Source organism: Oryctolagus cuniculus, chromosome 9 (genome assembly GCF_964237555.1).
Source record: "Oryctolagus cuniculus chromosome 9, mOryCun1.1, whole genome shotgun sequence".
In the NCBI taxonomy this organism is placed as follows: Eukaryota; Metazoa; Chordata; class Mammalia; order Lagomorpha; family Leporidae; genus Oryctolagus; species Oryctolagus cuniculus.
Genome location: NC_091440.1, coordinates 133,892,376 through 133,913,843, shown reverse-complemented (window position 1 = coordinate 133,913,843; position 21,468 = coordinate 133,892,376). Strand labels below are relative to the sequence as shown.

The window sequence follows — 21,468 nt, the reverse complement described above, 5'->3', positions numbered from 1 at the left end:
ACCAGCAGATAGAAGATGTAATTCTACCTTTTAGATAAATAAATTTTAAAAAGAAAACGGGATGAACATACCCATATTCATGACTTGGTCAGCAGAGAGAAAAGTCAGGCAAATGTAAGGTAACAGTCATTGATGGTGAAATACCGCAGGACCAATGCTCCCCCTTTGTTTTTTTTTTTTTTTTTTTTTTTTTTTTTAAGATTTGTTTATTTATTTGAGAGGCAGAGTTAGAGGGAGAGAGAGAGAGGGAGACACAGAGAGATCTTCCAGCCACTTGTTCATTCCACTGACAGCCCTGACAGCTGGGGCTGGGCCAGGCCAGAGCCAGGAGCCTAGAACTTCACCTAGTCTCCCATAGGCATGGCAGGGACCTAAGGGCTTGGGCCATCTTTCGGGGCTTTCCCAGGTTCTTTAACAGGGAGCTGGATCAGAAGTGGAGCAGTCAGAACTCAAACCAGCACTCATATGGGATGCCAGCATCTCAGGCTGCAGCTTAACCCCTGAATCACGGCACTAGCCCCTGCCAATGCCCACACCTTGATATCAGCATTAGCACTTGACATCATTTAAAAAATAAAATGGAAAACCCTAACCCTTAGTCCATCTGTGAAAGCAGCCTAGTGGGAGTAGGGAGAACCTTCCAGAAAGTTAGCTTGAGGCTGTCACCAAGCAGCTGTGAGTCAGGGTAGATACTTAGGATGAGAGAAAAGGGACCAGCTGGCCGGCGCCGCGGCTCAATAGGCTAATCCTCCGCCTGCGGCACCAGCACCCCAGGTTCTAGTCCCGGTCGGGGCGCCGGATTCTGTCCCAGTTGCCCCTCTTCCAGGCCAGCTCTCTGCTGTGGCCCGGGAGTGCAGTGGAGGATGGCCCAAGTGTCTGGGCCCTGCACCCGCAAGGGAGACCAGGAGAAACACCTGGCTCCTGGCTACGGATCAGCGCAGTGCGCTGGCTGCAGCGCGCTGGCCGCAGCGGCCATTGAGGGGTGAACTAACGGAAAAAGGAAGACCTTTCTCTCTGTCTCTCTCTCTCTCTCACTGTCCACTCTGCCTGTCAAAAAAAAAAAAGAAAGAAAGAAAGAAAGAAAAGGGACCAGCAAGACTGCACACAATCAGAGGAGTGGCCATTTTATTGTTTGTTCTTGAGCAGTGTAGGACATCTAACCTGAAGGGCAGCCGCACACGTGCTGAGTGCCCGGGAGAAGCTGTCCCAGCGATACTGGCCAGCAAGCCAAGCTAGGAGGGGAAAGAGTGCTTCTGGGGGGCGGGTTCCAGCCTGGTTCTTCCCGCCGTGGAGACAGAATGTTCGCCTGAGGAATGAGACTTGGCATGGCGCCTGGGACCAGCCCTAAGCCCTCTGCAGCTCTGCAGCTGCTCCCTTCCTTCCGTAATTCTTTTCCTACTCGTAAGCTTCTCTGATGGAATTGCTGACCCGCTGTGTTCCTCTGAAATAGATCAATTTTTCTGTTTTACAGTTGTGCTCGGAGCAATGTAAAGTGGTGGTATTATGCAATTTAAATCAGAGATAGAGTTTTTTTTTTTTTTTTTTTTTTTTTTTTTTTTTTTTTTTTGACAGGCAGAGTGGACAGTGAGAGAGAGACAGAGAGAGAAAGGTCTTCCTTTGCCGCTGGTTCACCCTCCAATGGCCGCCGCTGCAGCCGGCGCACCGCGCTGATCCTGGCAGGAGCCAGGAGCCAGGTGCTTTTCCTGGTCTCCCATGGGGTGCAGGGCCCAAGCACCTGGGCCATCCTCCACTGCACTCCCTGGCCATAGCAGAGAGCTGGCCTGGAAGAGGGGCAACCGGGACAGAATCCGGCACCCCAACCGGGACTAGAACCCGGTGTGCCGGCGCCGAAATCAGAGATAGAGTTTTAGCAAACGCTACCAAAACCTCCTGAAATATGCATATGTCCTTTAGACAACTACCTCAGGTTCCTTTCACTGGACTGAATGCAGTAGGACACGTTAGCATACAAGCAAAGTGCGGCTTTTCTGCAATCAGCGAAGAGCTTTGCTTGAGACTTGCTTCAGTGTGCACTTGTCCAAGGGCTCCATCAAAGGGTCTGCTGGATGCTAGCTGACCCAAATTCCCCGCAGTCCAAGCTGAGGACCTGCGTCCAGCTCTCAGACCCTTCAGAGCCTCATGGGCTTTGGGGCATCGCTCTTCCCCACCTGCCTTCCAGTAATGCAGTTGAGAAGGAGGGAGCTGGCCTTTGTCAGCACAGCCGGGTGCTGGGTATGGCTTGTTCTCTGGGGCCCCGGGCAGCTTCCCTTCCTGGGTCTGGGCAGAAAGCAGGGCAGCCCTGCCCCATTGCTGCTCTGTCCTTCTCTCCAGGCTTCACTGATTCTGTGGGTCCAGCCAGCACCCCCATCCAAGCTACACCTGAGCAACTCACACCCTGGCTCAGCAACAAGCCCACCCAATCTGTAGGGAAAGGTACAAAGTACTTGCCTTCTCCAGGGTGAATATTCAAAGACGTAGGTGCCCTGGATGTTGTGGGCATCTGGGGAGTGAAACAGCAGATGGAAGATCCTGATCTATCTATCTATCTATCTATCTCTTCATTCCTCATCTTTCAAATAAAAAAAAATCACAAATAAATGAACTTTTAAAAATGAGTAAGACAAACTATCAGTGGCTGCTTCTTCGAAATTGACATTTTGGGATTTGATTATTGTTCACAGCCCTTGTCTATACTCTGGAGGGACAGTGGTTTTTCTACTTATTACATGTTGAAGTCTTTATTTAGTGGAAGGTTAAGCTTGTGAGTATAAAATTAACAAAGTATATCATTGTAGAAGTTAAAAGAAAAAATAAGGCAGGTAGGAAGAAGGAGGGTAAGAGCATGGGCAGGAGAGAGGGTGGGGTGGGAAGTATTAATATGCTCCTAAATCTACATATATGAAATCTAAGAAATGTGTTCACCTTATCTAAATAAAAATATTTATATGGCTGCTTCCTGGAGGAAAGGTTACATCTTCTGTTTTACTGTCAGATGGGTGGACTTCGAGGCACTGGGAGACCCAAATCTACTCCATCATTTATTCTGGGGAAATGGAAAACAGTTTGGCCATCTCTCACCTCTGTGTTCATTTTATATTATTTGGTTTGGCCATACACAACTCAGCCATCTAGCTCCCAGGTTTCTACTAAGATAAATGAAAACTTGGGTTCACACAAAAGTCTGCAAACCTCACTTCATAATAGAAATCAAAAATTCAAGAACAAGAGACTGTGTTATTCAATGAGTAAACCAGCCAATGCCCCCTGGCCAGAGCACTGCTCAGCCACAAGGCAGGGTGAGCGAGGACACAGCACCAGCTTGCAAGGATCTCAGAGGTATTCTGATGAATGACAGCGTCAGCCAGACAGTCACATGCCAGAGACGGCACTTACATTCTAAACACACAACTGTAGATCATTCTTGGTGGGGGCTTACCTGTGAGGGTCAAGCATTGACAGGGAGAGCCATAGGATTGTTCTGTGTTCTGAACATGGGGCTGGGGACACAAATCCATGCAAGTGTTGAATCTCACAGGATAACACTTCAAAAAAAATAATAAAAAATAAAATGAATTCAAAAAACCAAAAAGAGTAGACATTGAACAACAGGAATAGCAGAAAGTGACGTTTCAAGAGACACTGGACGGAACTTCTCCAGGGTCTTCCCTGTATCTGAGGATGGAGTGGACACTTGAACTATAGGGTCCCTGGCTGCTCCCAGAATCAGCTGGCAATGTCAGCCACCACTCTGCCGAATCTGGACAGAAGCCATTGAGTGAGAAAACTATTTGAGGGGCTCCAAAGCTTCCCCACCACCCTGGCAGGACCCCTGAAACAGTAGCACTGGAGCACTCGCCAGGGTGAAAGTGGGTGTCACCACTGTGCTGTTCCCATACAAATATGTGAACTAGGACAGAGAATCCAATGACAACAAGAGGTTTTTCAAATAAAACAGACTCAGTGCAGGGTGAGCAGCACACAAGACCCCTGTTTTCTGCAACAACGTGGGGGAGGGGGTTGGACTAACGGAGGCTCCCAAGTGAGCACGCAGAGTGCAGGCCACAATGGCCCCAACAGTGAGGACAGCCCCCTAAAAGGGACAGGATGGCTGTGTCCACACAGTGCATTTCCCCTAAGCACACAAACCCCATGTCCACCTCCATCAGCATCAGGACAAGCCCCATTCAGAGGGCAGAAGCCGTCACCTCCTCTGTCCTCCAGTGTGAGAATCACTCTACTCTTCAGCGCCATAATTCTTTGTAATAATCCACAATTTGGTATTTTTTAAAAAGATATATTTGATTTATTTGAAAGAGAGTTACAGAGAGAGCTAGAGACAGAGAAAGAGAGGTCTTCCATCTGCTGAATCACTCCCCAAATGGCCACAACAGCCAGAGCTGAGCTGATTTGAAGCCAGGAGCCAGAAACTTCTTTCAGGTCTCCTATGTAGGTGCAGGGCCCAAGAACATGGGCCATCCTCTGCTGCATTCCCAGGCTCATTAGCAGGAAGCTGGATAAGAAGGAGAGCAGCCAGGACTTACGGAATGCCAGCACTTGCAGGCCAGGGCTTTAACCTACTGTGCCACAGTGCCAGTCCCACCATAATTTTTTTTGAAGATTTATTCTTTTATTTTGAAAGTCAAAGACACAGAAAGAGAGAGAGGGACATCTTCCATCTGCTGGTTCACTCCCCTGATGGCTACAATAGTTGAAGATAGACCAGGCTGAAGCCAACAGCCTGGAGTTCACTTGGATCTCCCATGTGTGTGGTAGAGGCCCCAGAATCTAAGCCACCTTCTGCTGCTTTTCCCAGGCCATTAGCAGGAATCTGGTTGGGAAGTGGAGCAGCCAGGACATGAATCAGTGCCCATACAGGATGCATATGGTAGCAGCTTTACCCATTATACCACAACGCCAGCCCTGCCATAATTTTAAACCTAAATGATTTGACATTCCTGGGAGACAAAATTTGTTTGTTTTCATATAGCTTATGCTTCCCATGTTCCAAGAATGTACTTCATAATTTTTTGCATAAATGGAATGGATGAGTAAATACACAAAGTTCACGCAAAAGTTCCGATTGATGGTGACTGCACTTCAACCAAATCCCCTTTCGAATTTCGCTTTCCCATTTTCCAGCCTGAAACTCCTTGGTCCACAAGAGCACAACCACATGCCTCATCAGAGCAGCAAGTCTGCCTTGGAACCAGTCGCCATGTCCTCTGAATTCGAAGGGACAGATAAAAGGAACAGGGGGTCACACGCGTTGTTCTCTGTAGTTGAGACGATGTTCACTGGACTGTGTTTTACCCGTGCCCTTGAACCTAGCCTCTCCCCCCCTTCCCTCCTGAAGCCATCTCGTTCCTCATGTTGAAAGCCCACCTTACTCCTCTCAAGAACCCTCTCCCGCTCCACAGAGCTGCAAGGCTCAGAGACACCCAGTGTCAAGGGGGACCGGGTGCTGTGTTGGGTGTTTGGGGGGTGAAGTAGGTAGAGAGACACAGCTCTTATTTCCCCTGTTCTAGAATTAGCCTCCTTTTTCAAACTGCACAACCACACACACTGGTTTCCTTGTTCCCTTCCTTTGTTTCCACGCTGACCTCAAAACCTTCCCTCAATCGTTACCCAGAGGCTCCAGCACCCATCACAGGCGCCTTGTCCCCTGAGACACTGAGTGCAGGAGGAAGTCACACAGATGGAATCCTATCTCAAAAACAGCAGGGCCTGGCTTTCACTGTCAATCTTACCAAAATCATACGTTTTCATGTATGCATGCGCATGCTTCACATACACACACGGACACACATGAACTGTGATTCTGTCTGCAGATGTACACACTAGCCAGCAGCATGAAAATGCTAAGCAGGCATCTCTGGTCCTGGCTCCAGTCACATAGAATCTCTTTTCATGAACACAGAACATTTTTTCAGCAGTAAGAGCACAGCAAGACCTGACGGAGGTCCAGCCTTTGGCACAGGAGTGCAGACACAGCCTTACTGTTCAGCACTGAAATGCTATTTATTAGATAAACATTGCATTGAAATAGCCACAGAAGGTACAAGGCCGTTACAAGAGTGAACTTTTATTTATTTATTTTTTTGAGCTGCCATTTATTGCTTTTTATGTTATCTCCTTAAAGGAGGACTTTCATACCAGAGCAGCCTTGGGGAAAATGAGACCACAAAACAGGCACTCATGGTGGCGATTTTCTAGACCCTCCATTTTGCTAGTTCGAATATTTCCTTTAGCACGCAGGCTTTCTTTCCCACAGCTATGCTTGGCCTCCTGGTTTGCAGTGACGTTATGTCTGTGTCGGTGACTCCCAACTGCCACTGGGAAATTAGTGCCACAAACTTAACATCAGGAGAAACACCCGTCTCCGTTGTTTGGCTATGATTCGAGCACTCCAGTACCATAAATGCAGTCTTGATATGGGCATTCACTAATTTCTTTTGTTTTTCTACCATTTGTGGGCATGATGAGAAAATTTATGCAATACTAAAACCCATATTCCACATGGGTACCACCACCAGTCCTGCTTCCAATCTCCCCTGCCCTTGTCAACGAGTGTTCATCAGGCACCTGCTTCTTGAAAGAGCGCAGACGAAACTCTAGAAGCTACGAAGATAAAGGGTAAACAACAAGACGCTGCACTCCAGGAGGCATGCAAGGAGGAAAGAGCTACCACACACACACCTAGATGTACACCAAAAGAAAAACATGGACATTGGCAAAGAAGGTGTCACTCTGGAGGGGAGTGAAGACCGTAGGTAGGTTAAGGAAGCTCTGATGACAAGAAATGACTTGAGCTGGATCTTAAAGAACAGCTGAACGTGCAACAGCATGAAATCAGAGAGAAGAGGGCAAACGGTGTGTGCTAACATCAGAAGCAAGCAGATGAGGTGCATGATGGGACAACGGCAGTGGCCACATCCAGTTTGGGCAGCTGGGCTCATGGTGGCAACAGCAGCCACATTCAGCCTCTGCCTGATGCCCCCTCCTTCACTGACTCTGATCTGTGTCCCAGACCCGCCAGCTCAAGGCCAACTTCACTCATCATGGGCATGGTCCAGGAGCACCAAGAACCTTAGAAAAATTCAGCTGGACCTCATTCTTATCTAAAAGATTAGAAGAGAGATCACAAAAATGTTAAGATAAATTGAACATATGTATATGTTGGACTCTTTTTTATTATTATTTTTATTTTTTGATAGGCAGAGTTAGACAGTGAGAGAGAGAGACAGAGAGAAAGGTCTTCCTTCCGTTGGTTCACTCCCCTAATGGCTGCTACAGCCAGCGCTGTGCCGATCCAAAGCCAGGAGTCAGGTGCTTCCTCCTGGTCTCCCATGCAGGTGCAGGGCCCAAGCACTTGAGCCATCCTCCACTGCCTTCCCGGGCCACAGCAGAGAGGTGGACTGGAAGAGGAGCAACTGGGACAGAATCCAGTGCCCTGACTGGGATTAGAACCCAGGGTGCCGGCGCTGCAGGCAGAGGATTAGCCAAGTGAGCCATGGTGCCAGCCTATGTTGGACTCTTGATGCCCACTGTGAAACCAAGTGAGGCTTAATAAATACTTCTTTAAAAGTATTTATTTATTTGAGAGGCAGAGTTACAGAAAGAAAGGAAAAGACAGACACAGAGATGTTCCATCCACTGGTTCACTCCCCAGATGGCTGCAACAGCTGGTGTTGGTCCCAGGCTGAAAGCCAGCAGCCAGAAGCTTCATCTGAGTCTCCCTTCTGGGTGACAGGAGCCCAAGCACTTGTGCCATCTATTGCTGCTTTACCAGGTGCATTAGCAGGGAGCTGGATCAGAAGCGGAGTAGCCGGGACTCAAACTGGCACGCATGTGGGATGCCATTCTTGCAGGTGGTGGCTTTACCCACTGCACCACAATGCTGCCTCCAATAAACATTTTTCTAAATACTGAATGAATAGGGACAAGTGTTGTGGCATAGCATGTTAAGATGTTGCTTACTGGTGGTGGTTCAAGTCCCAGCTGCTCTGCTTCTGATCTAGCTCCCTGTTTATTTGGGGCTGGAAGAGCTGTGGAGGATGGCTTAGGTGCCTGGACCCCTGCTGCCCATGTGGGAGACCCAGATGGAGTTCCAGGCTCCTGGCTTTGCCCTGGCCCAGCCCCAGTCATTGTGGCCATGGGCAGTGAACCAGTGGAGAGAAGATTTCTCTCCCTCTCTCTCTGTCTCTCTCTCTTTCTCTCTTCTAACTCTGCCTTTCAAATAAATAAATAAATCTTAGAAAACACAGATGTATGTGACCTTGGGTAGGCTCTGGCTTCTTAGACATAGTGTAAAGAAAAGCATAAGCCACCAAAGGAAAAAAAATAATGAATGAATGATAGAAAGACAAAGAAAAATGGTCAAATTGTTGCAGGTTGGTAAAATGATTAGTAAACTGTTAGACTTTGGTGAATCTGTGTGGAATCGCTAACACAAACACATTTGAAACATGATGTATTTATGCAGCGCTTGCTCACATCCCAGTATCTAACCATTTCGTGGTGTATGTGTCTTCCTAGGGCCTGCTTCATGGCTGCATACAGGGACAATTCTTGGGGCAGAGCTACACGGGGCTGCAGTTGTTGGAACTGAAAACGTTCTTAAGTTGCTTCCTGGGGTCCACTTCTCAAGCTGAAATGGGACAACAGTATTTACCACGATGCTCTCCTAAGATGACCACACAAGACACAAAATGGAAGACCCAAAAGACGCCGCTGAAAATGCAGCCCTGTCACAATTCATTTCAGAAGCCCAGCACTAATGAAAAGAGAGCGAATCTATTTGTTTTTAAGGAAAAGCTTTCTTCAGCCCCGCTTAGGGCATGATTTATAGCCGTGATTTTCACGTGGCTTCCACCAACCCTGCTGGCCTGCCTTTGTTGAGTGCTGGTGGCAGTTGGGGATAAATGGCTTTCTATCTTCTGGTATCACATGTCCTACCTCAAATGTAATTACAAGTTTCTGGAAGCTGCATATAAAGGACTCATTGAGACCAGCCGTTCAGGTTGTTTACTGTGGACCATACAGACAGTTATTCAGAACTGTAAACTCACTCAGTGACTAATAGACTTTAAAAAAAAATGAATAAACCTCTTGAAACAGGGAACTTGCACTTTAATCAGTACCTGGACGTTACATTTTGCCGTTAGACCAGAGGCTGCACCCAGGGTTTAAATGTGAGGCCTTCACTGGTCTGTGTGTGCCCACTGACCTGGTTCTGTGGGGCTCCCACGGCAGCCTTCACAGCCCAGATGGATGAGGAACATGGTGACCTGCTAAGGAAAACGGCTGTTGTCAGCCGCAGCTGGGAGCCACAGACACAGACCACTTGCGGTTCATTCTACAGTTTTAAAGCAACAACAATCCCAGGAAAAATGGTTTTTGGATGTATTTTTAAAATGTGTTTTATTTATTTGAAAGGCATAGACACAGAGAGAAACAGAAAAAAGACAGATATCTTACTCCAAATACCTGTAACAACCAGGACTGGGTCAGACCAAAGGCGGGAGCCAGGAACTCCATCTGGGTCTCCCAAGTAGAGGACAGGGACCCAGAGAGTTGAGCCATCACCACTACCCCAGGGAGCACATTAGCAAGAAGCTGGAATGGAGAACAGAACAGAGACTCGAACCCATCAATCTGACATGGGAGGCAGGTGCCCCAGGTAGCACCTAAACTGACTGGCAAACTGCCTTGCTATGCTCCTCCCACGGGAAATTCTGGTTAGTACAGCCGTACCCTGTGTGTTCTGAGAGTCTGCTTTATGGTAGCGTTGGCTTGTGCATTCATTTGCGTCCTCAACATTTTCCCCTTATTTTCCTCTGGCTTCTTCTGGGCCAAAAAAGAAGAAAAAAAAAAACATGAATGTTCATATTCTCTACCCTGCTGCACGTGTTGAGAAATCCTGTGACACCAACAAGTGTGACAGCGACCTGTCACGTAGCTGAGGGCTGCAGGTTCTGTGATGCGGTAACAATCTCGACTACGTTAAGCACCACTGGAGTTCTCACAAGCCTGTCCTCAGCCCTGATGGGGCCTGATTGGAAAAACCAACAAGCCCCTCTCTCCTTTTCCGGGGAGCTTCCTTTCTCTCCCCAGGAATAAAAGAGGTGCTCAAGGTTGTTTGTATCATGTGCAAGGGCACCCATGCCAGGAACAAAATTATGGAAGTCCACGTATCTCCAAACACCATATTTCCATGCAGTGTGAGGCCAGCCAGCCTGACCGGCCAGTGACTGGCAGAATGGGGCTTCATTCCATCATAAGTGAAATTCCTGCTGTCTCTGGTACTCTTCATACATACGTCCAAGTGTGGACGTGTAGCCCTCACCGTAACAGGCCAAGCATTAATTAGCACCTCTGATCCACCGTGGCAGGGGTGAGAAATGGGGTGCACATGACACCTCATGCATCCATGGTGCTGTTCGGTGGGGAAATCTGTCTCCCAGTTCTGACTCCCAACCAGCTAAAACTCCATGCCAGTGCCATGGTGTCCAGAACGCTGACTCCACAAACAACACACAGACACAGCAGAGCGCCTGGGAGTGAGAGAGGCAAGGGTGCTGTGGTGACCGTGGGGCCAGGGTGGGTGACAAGCAGAGCGGACAGGAGCATTCTCAGAGCATGTCAGGGAGCAGCCCAGCCTCCTCTAAAGATCAAAAGATTTCATCAAAATAAATTTTTTAAAAAACAGCACTTACAAGGCGGATAAGGAAAAATGGAATGTTCCAGGACTGCCACTGCAATGCCAGCATTTCTGGAACCTCACACGGGGGCCCAGATGTCTTCCCTTTACCAAAGACTGCTCCATGGAGAGGAGCCTGAGACCACCCTAGGGAGCTTTCTCACCACAAGGGACCAGGCAGATAGAGAAAACACTGCTAACCAACGGCTATGAGTGTGCTACACAGCTATAGAACCAAGTCTCTTCCCTCGTGGGCCCAGAGCCTTGGCAGCCAGCTTGGGAGCCTGCTCTCACACTGGAGCGGCTGGGACTCGAACTGGTGCCCATATGGGATGCCAGTGCTTAGGCCAGGGAAAAATGAGTCGTGCAGGACACTGAGGACTTAACTAGAAGATGGAAGATCTCTGCCGGTCTGTTTCCATCTGTCTCTGGCTTTCTGATAAACGAAAATAAGTCAATTTTTTAAAATTGTAAAAAATTTTTTCTAATTGACGGTGTTGCACCCACTTATAAACTTGTGATTATAGGCTATATATATATGTTTCTAAGTTCTACAGCTCTATATTATAATACAACTGTTGTATGCACTCATAAATCTACAAAAGCACATATTACCACACAGTTGTCTTTCCATCATTTGGTCTCTGCGGCCTTCACTTAAAGAGCAGCCCACTTAGAAGTTGCAGACGCATCAGGAGGACCTACAATCCATCATGCCAGCAAGTGCGGGGAGAGCCCTGCGGTTTACAGAGCGCCTCCTCACAAAGACACATACTGTGCTGATGAGTTAGCTCTACCTAATTTATCACAGCGTCTCCCCCTGGAAGGGAGATTAACCGTAATTTTTCATCTTAGATAGAAATCCACTCAACTCCATCTGTGGCAGAGGGCAAACTAGCCTTTGCCTAAGTAGTCCCAGTGATGAGGCATATTCTGTAACCAAAGGGGCTTGTAATGTTACAGGAGCTCTCACTCGAAGTCCCTTGAAACCCACACGTGGCCCCTTCTAATTTCTATCCTCTGGTCTCGTTGACTCTTAGACGCAATGCTTGACAACCTTACCACCTCTTCTCTGTGGGAGCTACTCACATATGTGCAGGTAACATTTACAACCCTGACAGGTCTCCTGAAGGAAGGCAGGGACTCTGAGGTCAGGACGAAGCCTGTGGTGTGTGCTGTGTCTCTTTAGAACTCTCTGTGTAGGTCTTCTGCCGTCGAGCCTTGGAGGAATGTCAAGTAACCGCCCACAACTCAGAAGACAACCAACAGAACAACTCCTCTCTCACAGCTTCATGTGCTTGGATCTACAGTCCAAAACCCCAGAGATAATGACAATATTCCAAAGGATTAGGTGTTAAAAATGGTCTCTCACTGGGGCCAGTACTGTAGTGCAGCGGGCTACAGCCCCAGCCTGCAGCGCCAACATCCCATATGGGAGCCAGTTTGAGTCCCAGCTGACCTACTTCTGATCCAGCTCCCTGCTAATGTGCCTGGGAAAGCAGCGAATGATGGCCTCAGTCCTTGGGCCCCTGCAACCATGTGGGAGACCCAGAAGAAGCTCCTGGCTCCTGGCTCCTGGCTTTGGATCAGCTCAGGCCATTTGTGGCCATTTGGGGAGTGAACCAGGGGATGGAAGACCTCTCTCTCTCTCTCTCTCTCTCTCTCTCTCTCTCTGTAACTCTTTCAAATAAAAAAAAAATCTTTAAAAAAAATGGTCTCTTGCTCATGGAACAAGACCAAGAGATGTGTAAGAAGGCACTCAGGCTATGATGGGGTGGAGAAGAATGGGCAAGATTAACTAGTTTTACATTACTCTATTCATCTTCATTATTCACTTGCCTTTATTCTGATCTTAATAAAATATCCTAATCTTCTCTCAACTGTTAAGTAACATTGGAAGTGAAAGACAAAAGAGAAACCACACAGCAGCAAGATTAGCCTTCAACTCCTTTACTGGGTCCAAGATAAACAGCCTAAGTGCATCTCACAAGTGCAGCACCACCAAACAGCCAGAGGAAGGAGGACCCAAGGACAGAAGCCCTGGGATCAGCCCGAAACTTGAGGCAAGGACTGCACATTTGATTCTGTATCTGAAAAACTAAGATGATAGTTTAATAGTTACAACACAAATAAGCAGCAAAATACTTCACTCAGTAACATTCAAGAGATAAGGCTTAATTTCAAAGAATGTAGCCAGCACTGAGGCATAGTAGACTAAGCTTCTGCCTGTGGCACTGGCATCCCATATGAGTGCCAGTTCATCTCCCAGCTGCTCCTCTTCCCATCCAGCTCTCTGCCTATGGCCTGGGAAACCAGTGGAGGATGACCCAAGCGCTTGGGTTCCTGTACCTGTGTGGGAGATTGGGAAGAAGCTCCTGGCTCCTGCCTTCGAATCAGCCCAGCTCTGGCTATTACAGCCATATGGGGAGTGAACTAGAGGATGGAGGATCTTTCTCTCTGCCTCTGCCTCTCTGTAACTCTCCCTTCCAAATAAATAAATAAATAAATACCAAAAAAAAAAAAAAAGGCATCTACATCACGTATCACAGTGCCTATGAGAAAGTCTTGGCTCCAGCTCCTAAACCACTTTCCTAATGATGCAGACCCTAGGAGGTGGAAATAAATAAAGGCTCATGGCTCAAGTAACTGGGTCTCTGGCACCCAAGTGGGAGACCTGGACTGTGCTCCAGGTTTCCAGGTTCAGCCCTGGCCCAGCCACAGCTGTTGTCAGGCATTGAGGAAGTATACAAATAGATGGGCCCTTTCTCTCTCTCTCTCTCTCTCTGTCTCTCTCTCTCTCTCCCGCTCCCTCTCCCTCTCCCCCTTCCTCCCTCTCCCATGACTTCTGTCTCTCAAATAGTTGTCTTTAAAGTACCAAACACAATTAAAAGTATTCAATATTCTTGGTCTATTCTAATGTATTTGTTTACCCCACTATCTATTTTTCTTTCTTCTTTTTTAAATTTATTTATCTTTAATTAGTTTTTAACATTCAGTGTGCTTTGCAGGTACAATTCTAAGAACATAATGATATTCACTAATCATTTTTCACATTCACATGGCACCAGTAAGTCTGAACAGAGTCTATTTCATTCAGAGAATGCCATGGCCACTAATCAAAAGCTGTGCAGGTCCAAGACTTCTCCTGAGGCTGGCATGGCCCCAGAAGTGGCTCTGCCAGCTCACTGGAGACAAGGGAAAGTCACAGGGTTTTGAACACATTGTTTTGTTTTTGTTTTTATTAATCCCAGAGTTGGCCAATTATATCAAGTTTTCTGCAACAAACCTCTAGAAAGGATTCTGACGGGAAGCCAGGTCAAGTCGGAGCTGAATTCTAACAATTTCACCGACCACCTTCAGTTCTGTAACAACTACTCTCCCCAGAACACCAGCTGGTGGGGTGAAAATTGGCCACGAGGTAGGGAAATTAAATTCTTCCTGCTCTGCTTTGATCAGATAACTTCTCTCCGCTCCCAGCTGAGCCATGACCCAAGACTCTCTCATTTATGTAAATTGTAGGCGATATTTCCTAGCCAGGACCACATAAGAGAAGCAAGGTGCCAAGTAAAGACTGGAGGATCAAACGTGTAAGCGATCAAAGTCTTGCTTTCCTTGCGCTCATCAGTCTACAGCTGCAGAGACTTGGTTCCAGAAGCACAGATGTGTTCCAACAAAGTCTGAGCACTTGGTGGTTGGCAGATGGCAAGATAAAGCCCATTTGCTTAAGAAGCCTCTCCTTTGTTAATTGTGACCTCTTAGGAGGACATACCAACCTTATCAAAATCCATCTGGGAGGCCAACTCTGTGCCGTAGCGGGTAAAGCTGCCACCTGCCGCCAGCATCCCCAAAGAGCACTGGTGCAAGACCTAGCTGCTCTACTTCCCATCCAGCTCTCTGCTCTGGCCCAAAAAAGCAGTAGAAAGTGGTCCAAGTCCTTGGGCCCCTGCACCTGCATGGGAGACCTGGAAGAAGCGCCGGGCTCCAGGCTTCGGATTGGCCCAGCTCCAGCTGTTGCAGCCATTTGGAGAGTGAACCAGCGGGTGGAAGACCCCCCCCCCCTCTCTGCAAATTTGCCTTTCAAATAAATAAATAAATCTTTTTTTAAAAAAAATCCATTTGGGCAGTGCCCTTTCCTGTAGAAGTGCCTTCTGCTGCCGTACGAGAGGGTGGCTTTCACGCCAGCAGTGCTCAAAACCCTGTGTGATCCCAGGAGGCCGGGGTCTACACCAGTGATCTGAAACTGGAATAAGTCAGACACAGAGACTGAGACATGAAACCACGGGTGAGAATGTGGGCAATTCTGCAGGCTGCACGGTTCACTTTGCTTTTTATTCATCCTTTGTCATTCATTAATCCACAGGTTTTTTGTTGTTGTGTGTGTGTGTGTGTGTGTGTGTGTGTTTTTTTTTTTGACAGGCAGAGTGGACAGTGAGAGAGAGAGACAGAGAGAAAGGTCTTCCTTTGCCGTTGGTTCACCCTCCAATGGCCGCGCTGATCCGATGGCAGGAGCAGGTACTTCTCCTGGTCTCCCATGTGGGTGCAGGGCCCAAGCACTTGGGCCATCCTCCACTGCACTCCCTGGCCATAGCAGAGAGCTGGCCTGGAAGAGGGGCAACCGGGACAGAACCCGGTGTGCCGGTGCCGCAAGGCGGAGGATTAGCCTAGTGAGCCGCGGCACCGGCCAATCCACAGGTTTAACAGTGTCCTCTCCTTCCTGACCTGCTGACTGTAAGAGGGGAGACGTTTTTCCCCAGAATGCCCGAGAAGGTAGAGTCCCAGCGCTCACAGGGTGCTGTTTGTGATTACAGAGCTTTCCTACACCCATGCGGTACAGACTCTCCATTGCTGCTTTTCCAGAAAATCTAAACAGATTCAAACAAAGAGATTCTGTAAAGATTTCTGGGAAAGAACTTACAAGTCAGCTTGGTAATTCCAAGAGAAAATGTGCAAAGGATAAATTTGGGCACCAGGAAGACAAGATGCAAAAAGTAGAAGAAAATGAAACAAAAGCCTAAGATGACAAGGAATAAAAAATTCAAGGAAGAGGTCCTGATGGCCCTGAGAGTTAGACAGGCAACAAAAGCAACACAGAACAAATGAAAATGTCTACTTTATTCGCAGTGGGACAGCCAGGACATAGCAGGGTAGGGTCTTAATAAATCCCTGTATCTCCCATGCTTTCCCTTCCATCCAACAGCTGAGAGAGTCCAGGGAAGCAGAGACACTTTTTTAAGTCATTTAGACCAGAAATTAGTTATAGTGAGACATTTGGATAATGAGAACAATGCTGACATTTGAGACTGGCTTGCATGCATGGCAGAGAAATAACACGGAGACAAAATTGCAGGAAAAAGCCTAGGTGGAAAAAACATGGTTGGTGTTGGATGCAAATCTCCAGGGCAAATACAGAGTGTTTGTCAGAGAAGTCAGTCCCACAGCATGAACAGGGCCCAAGGGGGGTAGAGCAATGGAAACTCGGGCCCAGGGCGCTCTCAGTCCCCTGATTACAAGCCTCACTCCAACTGACCGAGTCTCCCTTGGCACTGTTGGGACCAGAGGGAGAGACGGCAGCACCAGGCCTTGCTCTGCAAAGGGGAATGTCGGGCACCAGACCATGGCAGGGTCATCACCTGCAAGCGTGACCTGGGCCCACTGCAGAGTCCCTGGGCCTTGATCTGCACTGTCAGCGATCCCTGGGTGACAGCCATGCACAGTAACCCCGAGAAGGCCCCAGAACGCAGCACCACCCAGAGGAGGAGTTCCAGAACTGTCTAAAACTTAAAAGCTGGGGACAGTGGCCCCCGGCTTCCCATGAGGCCCCCTGGCTGGTTGCACATCCAACCCCGTGACTCATCTCTTGCCTGTTCTGTGAGAGTCAAACAGCAAAAAAGGTGGGAGGGGAGGAACCGAGTCAAAAGCCAGGATTCCTCCCACTGGTGCGGAGCCAGCAGCTTCTCAGCGGCCACCCCCACCCGAGCCCTTTCCGGTTCCCAACCCCGCCCCGCCTGCCAAAGGCCTGTGACAGCCCAGTCTGGCCTCAGTGCCGCAGTGGAGATTCCACAGGCTGAGTGCGTTGTGTGACCGGGGACGGGAAAGTACTGGTTTGGGAGCCTCACAATTCCTATGCCCTGCAGGGATTCTGATGAGTCAGGTCTGGAAGATCCAGAGCTTAATATTGGGGGTTCCCCACTCCTCGCCCTCAGCAGCTGGCTCTGGTCTACAGGGAGGATGGAGCCCTTGAGGCTTCTGGGTCCTGACATCCAGCTACCCAATGGCCTTGAGAAAGTCACTTGTCCTTGCTGTGCCTCAATCTCCCCACCTGTAAAATGGGCCTCACCTAGTTCACAAGGACAGCAGGAGGATTAATTAGTGTTTGTGAAGCTTTGAGAGTCCCTAGATGAAAGTGGCTGTATGCGTGCAAATGATTATCATTATCATTATTATTATTATTATTATTATGTAAAGTATGGGTGACAGATTAACCATGGGATTCCATGTCAGCCTCCCAGATGGCAGATTTCTGGATAAACAGAATGTGCCTTAGACGGTCATTATCCACCTGCCTTTCCCATGTCTGCTCAGGAATGCACGAGCATGCAATGAAATCGGTGAGACTGGAGTTCTCAGCTGTGTGCCCCAGCACCCACCAGACCCTGCTCCTGTGTGAGCAGGGAGAAGGTCCTGAGTCTCGTCCACCACGAAGCCAGACCTCCACATCTCTCCCATGAACAGTCTACTTTCTCTTTTCAGACACACTAGGAATGAAAGTGTAGACAGCTGCTGAGAGACCCAGAGCCTCTGCAGCTGACTGTACTACACAGCAAACTACCCGCGTCCGTGGGGCTACCATCGCTACATGCCCTGCGCACACCTGGGGGTCCTGGCGGAGCCCTTTCCTTGGCCCCGGGCCTGGCCCTGTCATGCACGTGGCTGATGGGCTCAGCAGTTCAGGGACCAGCCAGGCAGAGCTGCTGCACAAAGAAGCCAGAAACTCTGCGGGACCCTTCCCATGGGTCCCCCACCGCTGCGGGCGTCGGTGTGGCTGCGAACACACATGCTCCCGTCAGGTATTCAGGGCAGTGGAGTCACAGCTTTCAGAGATGGCCAGCAGCCTCCGAGACCCACAAGGGTCAAGATCCCAAGTTTCTTCTTCCATGTCACCATTCTTAGTCCCTGGAGCCCTAAATCTGCACGGCTTCATGCTGTGGAAGCGACACCCGCATCTGACGTGGTTTTCCCAAGAACGCCTCTTGCTGACGACGCCGGTTGCTGCTGGGAGCAATTTTGCAGCAACACAAGCCATGGACCCCAGGCCTGGCTCAGATTTTCTGTTTGGTTAAGGGCACTTTGTTGTCCCAATCCTGCCTCCATTTGGAACAACATCTGTGCTCTGCTGGCCGAGTTCCTGGCAAAACTTCTGATGTTTACGCTGCCCTTGTGATGTGTTCAGGGAGCACAGTCTGAGAAAGCTGGAATCTTTCTTTTACCTCATGGAAGCTCCTGGAAAACACACCTATTTTCCAAGGGGACTCCATCATCATTCACTCAGCAATGAAGCCGTCCTGCCAGCCGCAATTCAAGTTCTCTTCCCAGCAGAGTGCGAAGTACCTGGAGAACAAAGTCTCATCCATCACCGTTAAACTGTAGCTTCCAAGCTAAACCAAGAATGAGGAAAACACACAAGTGGATGCAAACATTTCAGGAGTAAAGAAGAGTTGGAAAAAATCCTATTTCGAGGCAAAACATCCTCCTTAAATCACTTCCCAACTCAAAGAATCATGTTTTTTCTCTGATGCAAGTACAGACTGAAACACTGCTTTGGAGTGGGCGTGTGACCCAAGGATTAAAATGCCAGTTAAGCCACACTCCACACCAGAGCACCTGGGTTCAATACCAACACGGACCCTGGGAGACAGCTGGTGAGAGCTCTAGTGGCTGAGTCCCTCCACCCACCCTGGAGACCTAGACTGAGTTCCCAGCTCCTGGCTCTGCCAACAGCCCAGCTCCACGTGTTGCAGGCATTCGGGGAATGAAACAGTAGATAAGAACTTGGTCTCTTTGTCTCTCTTCTCAAGTAAAACCATATATACAGATAAATAAATGCTGCTCCGTACCGTAATTCAGAATATGTCATGGCAACAGTGAGTGGTGTGAGGATTTTTTTTTTTCATTTCAAAAACCATGGAGAAGTCAAAGAAAATGGGACTGGGGGCTAGGAGGCCTGCGTCCTAAGCCACAACTGACTTCTTGTGCAGATGTTCACCTCCTCTAGCCACACCTTCCACCCACAGGGTTCCAACTTCCCAGTGCATCTCTGAAACCATGGGTAGAAACAAACCCTACACAGACTGTGTTTTCCCTACATGTACATACCTATGACTATGTTTAATTTATACATCAAGCACAGAGATTGAAAATACTTAATAATAGAGCAATTATAGCAATAAAAGTTATATGAATGAGGTCTCTCTTTCAAAATATCTTGGTGTACTGTATCCACCCTCCTTCCTGTGGTGATGGGAGATGGCACACCACCTGCATGACTAGAGGGAGCAAGGATAATGCCAAAGATGTGGAGCTTTGTGTAAGGGGCCTTGAAACACAAGCTGGTCAACACCTCAGCCATCAACAGATCTGACCACCAAGATGGCCAGCAAGTGACTTATGCGTGGGTAGCATACTCCTTGAGGAACCATTGTACAAAGGGACGATTCACAGCCTGGGTGGAACAGCACGAGATTTCATCATGGGTGTTAAAGAAAGGGACTTCCAAGATAGCGGAGCAGGGGGGAGCTTACTTCTCTAGTCTAGGAGAAGATAGGTTTAAAAAAGTGGAGAGAGAGTCTCAGGGAAGTGTTAGGGAGAAAACGGCAGAAAAAACCCTGTGCAAATTAGTGGGACAGAGTGGACCTACGTGGAGGTATGGACACCCACAATTCAGGACCCCAGCAGCTGAGACCTTCCGTACCAGCACTGGAGAGTGAGGTGCGACCAGACTGCAGCAGCCCAAGCCACTGGTGATAAAGCTGCAGGAGGAGCCTGGCATGGGCCCAGCGAGGAGCCCTGTGGGGGACAGTGTGCCTGCCAAACTAGAGGAGAGAAAAAAAAGGAGGGGTACATTTCTCTCTCACCCTGCAAGGGCGTCCTGTAACAAGCTGATAGAGTGGGCACCATTTTGGACATTCGTAATAGCTGGGCCAGCTTGCGTCCATGCCCAGCAACCAGCTGAGTAGAGACTCCTGGCTCTGGTGGGGAGAGCTAACAGGTGGCTGGGTGCTCATGACTCTGGGAGGCCTGTGTGCCCGGACTGTGAAAAACCTCAGGCCGTGTGGGAGGGCTCACAGTGTGGCTGGGACTTTGGGCAGTCACTGAGGGAGGCTGCACACGCTTAGGGCTCCCTGGTTACCTAGTGAGGGACACTGCTGGGGAATCTGAGCTGGCACTGAGGACTGCACAGATACTTCGTGTCTCCTTGTGGCAGAGTGGAAAAACATTATACCCACTGGGGCCAGCGCTCAAGCACTGGTCTGCTTTGAGGAGAGGAGCTCAGCTAAGTAGAATAAACCTCCTCTTCCCTCTGATAAAAAAAAAATAGAGATTTACCAGGCCAAACCTGGGTGTGTCACCTTAGACACACCCTTCACCAGGGAGAGCCAAACAGAGCTCCCTGGTCACACCCACTACATGCCTCTAGATATTCACTGGAAGCAGACACTCCACTAATAGTACAAATATAAGAGCTGACACAGCCAAGAAACCAAGGAGGACTGAACCAGTAACTCTACAAATGCCAAATAACAAAAGCACCAATACAAGAAACAAGAATAAGGAAGACAACATGAAAGCCCCAGAAGAACACAACACTTCAGTACTAGATTGTGAAGAGGATGGGATTGAAGAAATGCCAGAAATGGAATTCAAAGAATCGATCATAAGATTAAATAGAACTAACCTGAAGTAAATGCACGAACCACAGAAATCCATACATGACATGAAAGAAAATTTCTATCACAAAATTGAGATCTCAAAGAGAACTCAAAATGAAATACTGGAAATTAAAAATTCAACAGAATAAATAAAAAATTCAGTGGAAAGCATTAACAACAGAATCAGTGAAGCAGAAGAAAGAATATCACTTAGAAGAAGCACAGGAAATTATACAGTCAGACCAAAAACAAGAAGAAATTAGAAAACTTAAAAATACAGTTTGTAATCTATAGAATACTATCAAACAACCCAAAAAAGGGTTCTAGGAGTTCCTGAAGGCATGGAAATAGATAAAAAGGATTAGAAGGCCTTTGTAGTGAAATAATAAAAGAAAACTTCCCTAATTTGGAGAAAGAAAGGGTCATCCAAGTACAGGAAGCACACAGAACTCCTAATAGACATGACCAGAAAAGATTCTCACCATGACACATTGTAGTCAAACTCTCCACAGTAAAACATAAAGAAAAGATTCTAAAATGTACACGAGAGAAAGGCCAGATTACTTTCAGAGGATCTCCAATTAGACTTACAGTGAACTTCTGATCAGAAACCATTCTAGCTAGGAGAGAATGTGAGATATAGTCCAAGTCTTAAGAGAAAAGAACTGTCAACCCAGGATACTATACCCTGCAAAGCTCTCATTTACGAATGAAGGTAAAATAAAAACCTTCCATAACAAACAGAAATTGAAAGAATTTGTCACCAGCCATCCACCATGCAGAAGATGCTTAAGGATGTGCTGCACACAGAAACACAGAAACATGGTCATCACTATGAAAGAA

At 48.0% G+C, this 21,468-nt stretch overlaps 1 long non-coding RNA gene across 1 annotated transcript in view; it reads left to right on the top strand.

The window, feature by feature from the left end:
• LOC127492082 (uncharacterized) overlaps positions 1-11,230 on the top strand; it is a 43,220-nt gene extending 31,990 nt beyond the window's left edge. The window contains exon 2 of the long non-coding RNA XR_007921075.2: positions 8,536-11,230. This is a non-coding gene — a long non-coding RNA (uncharacterized lncRNA). The remainder of the gene's footprint in view (positions 1-8,535) is intronic.
• Positions 11,231-21,468: the final 10,238 nt, after the last annotated feature.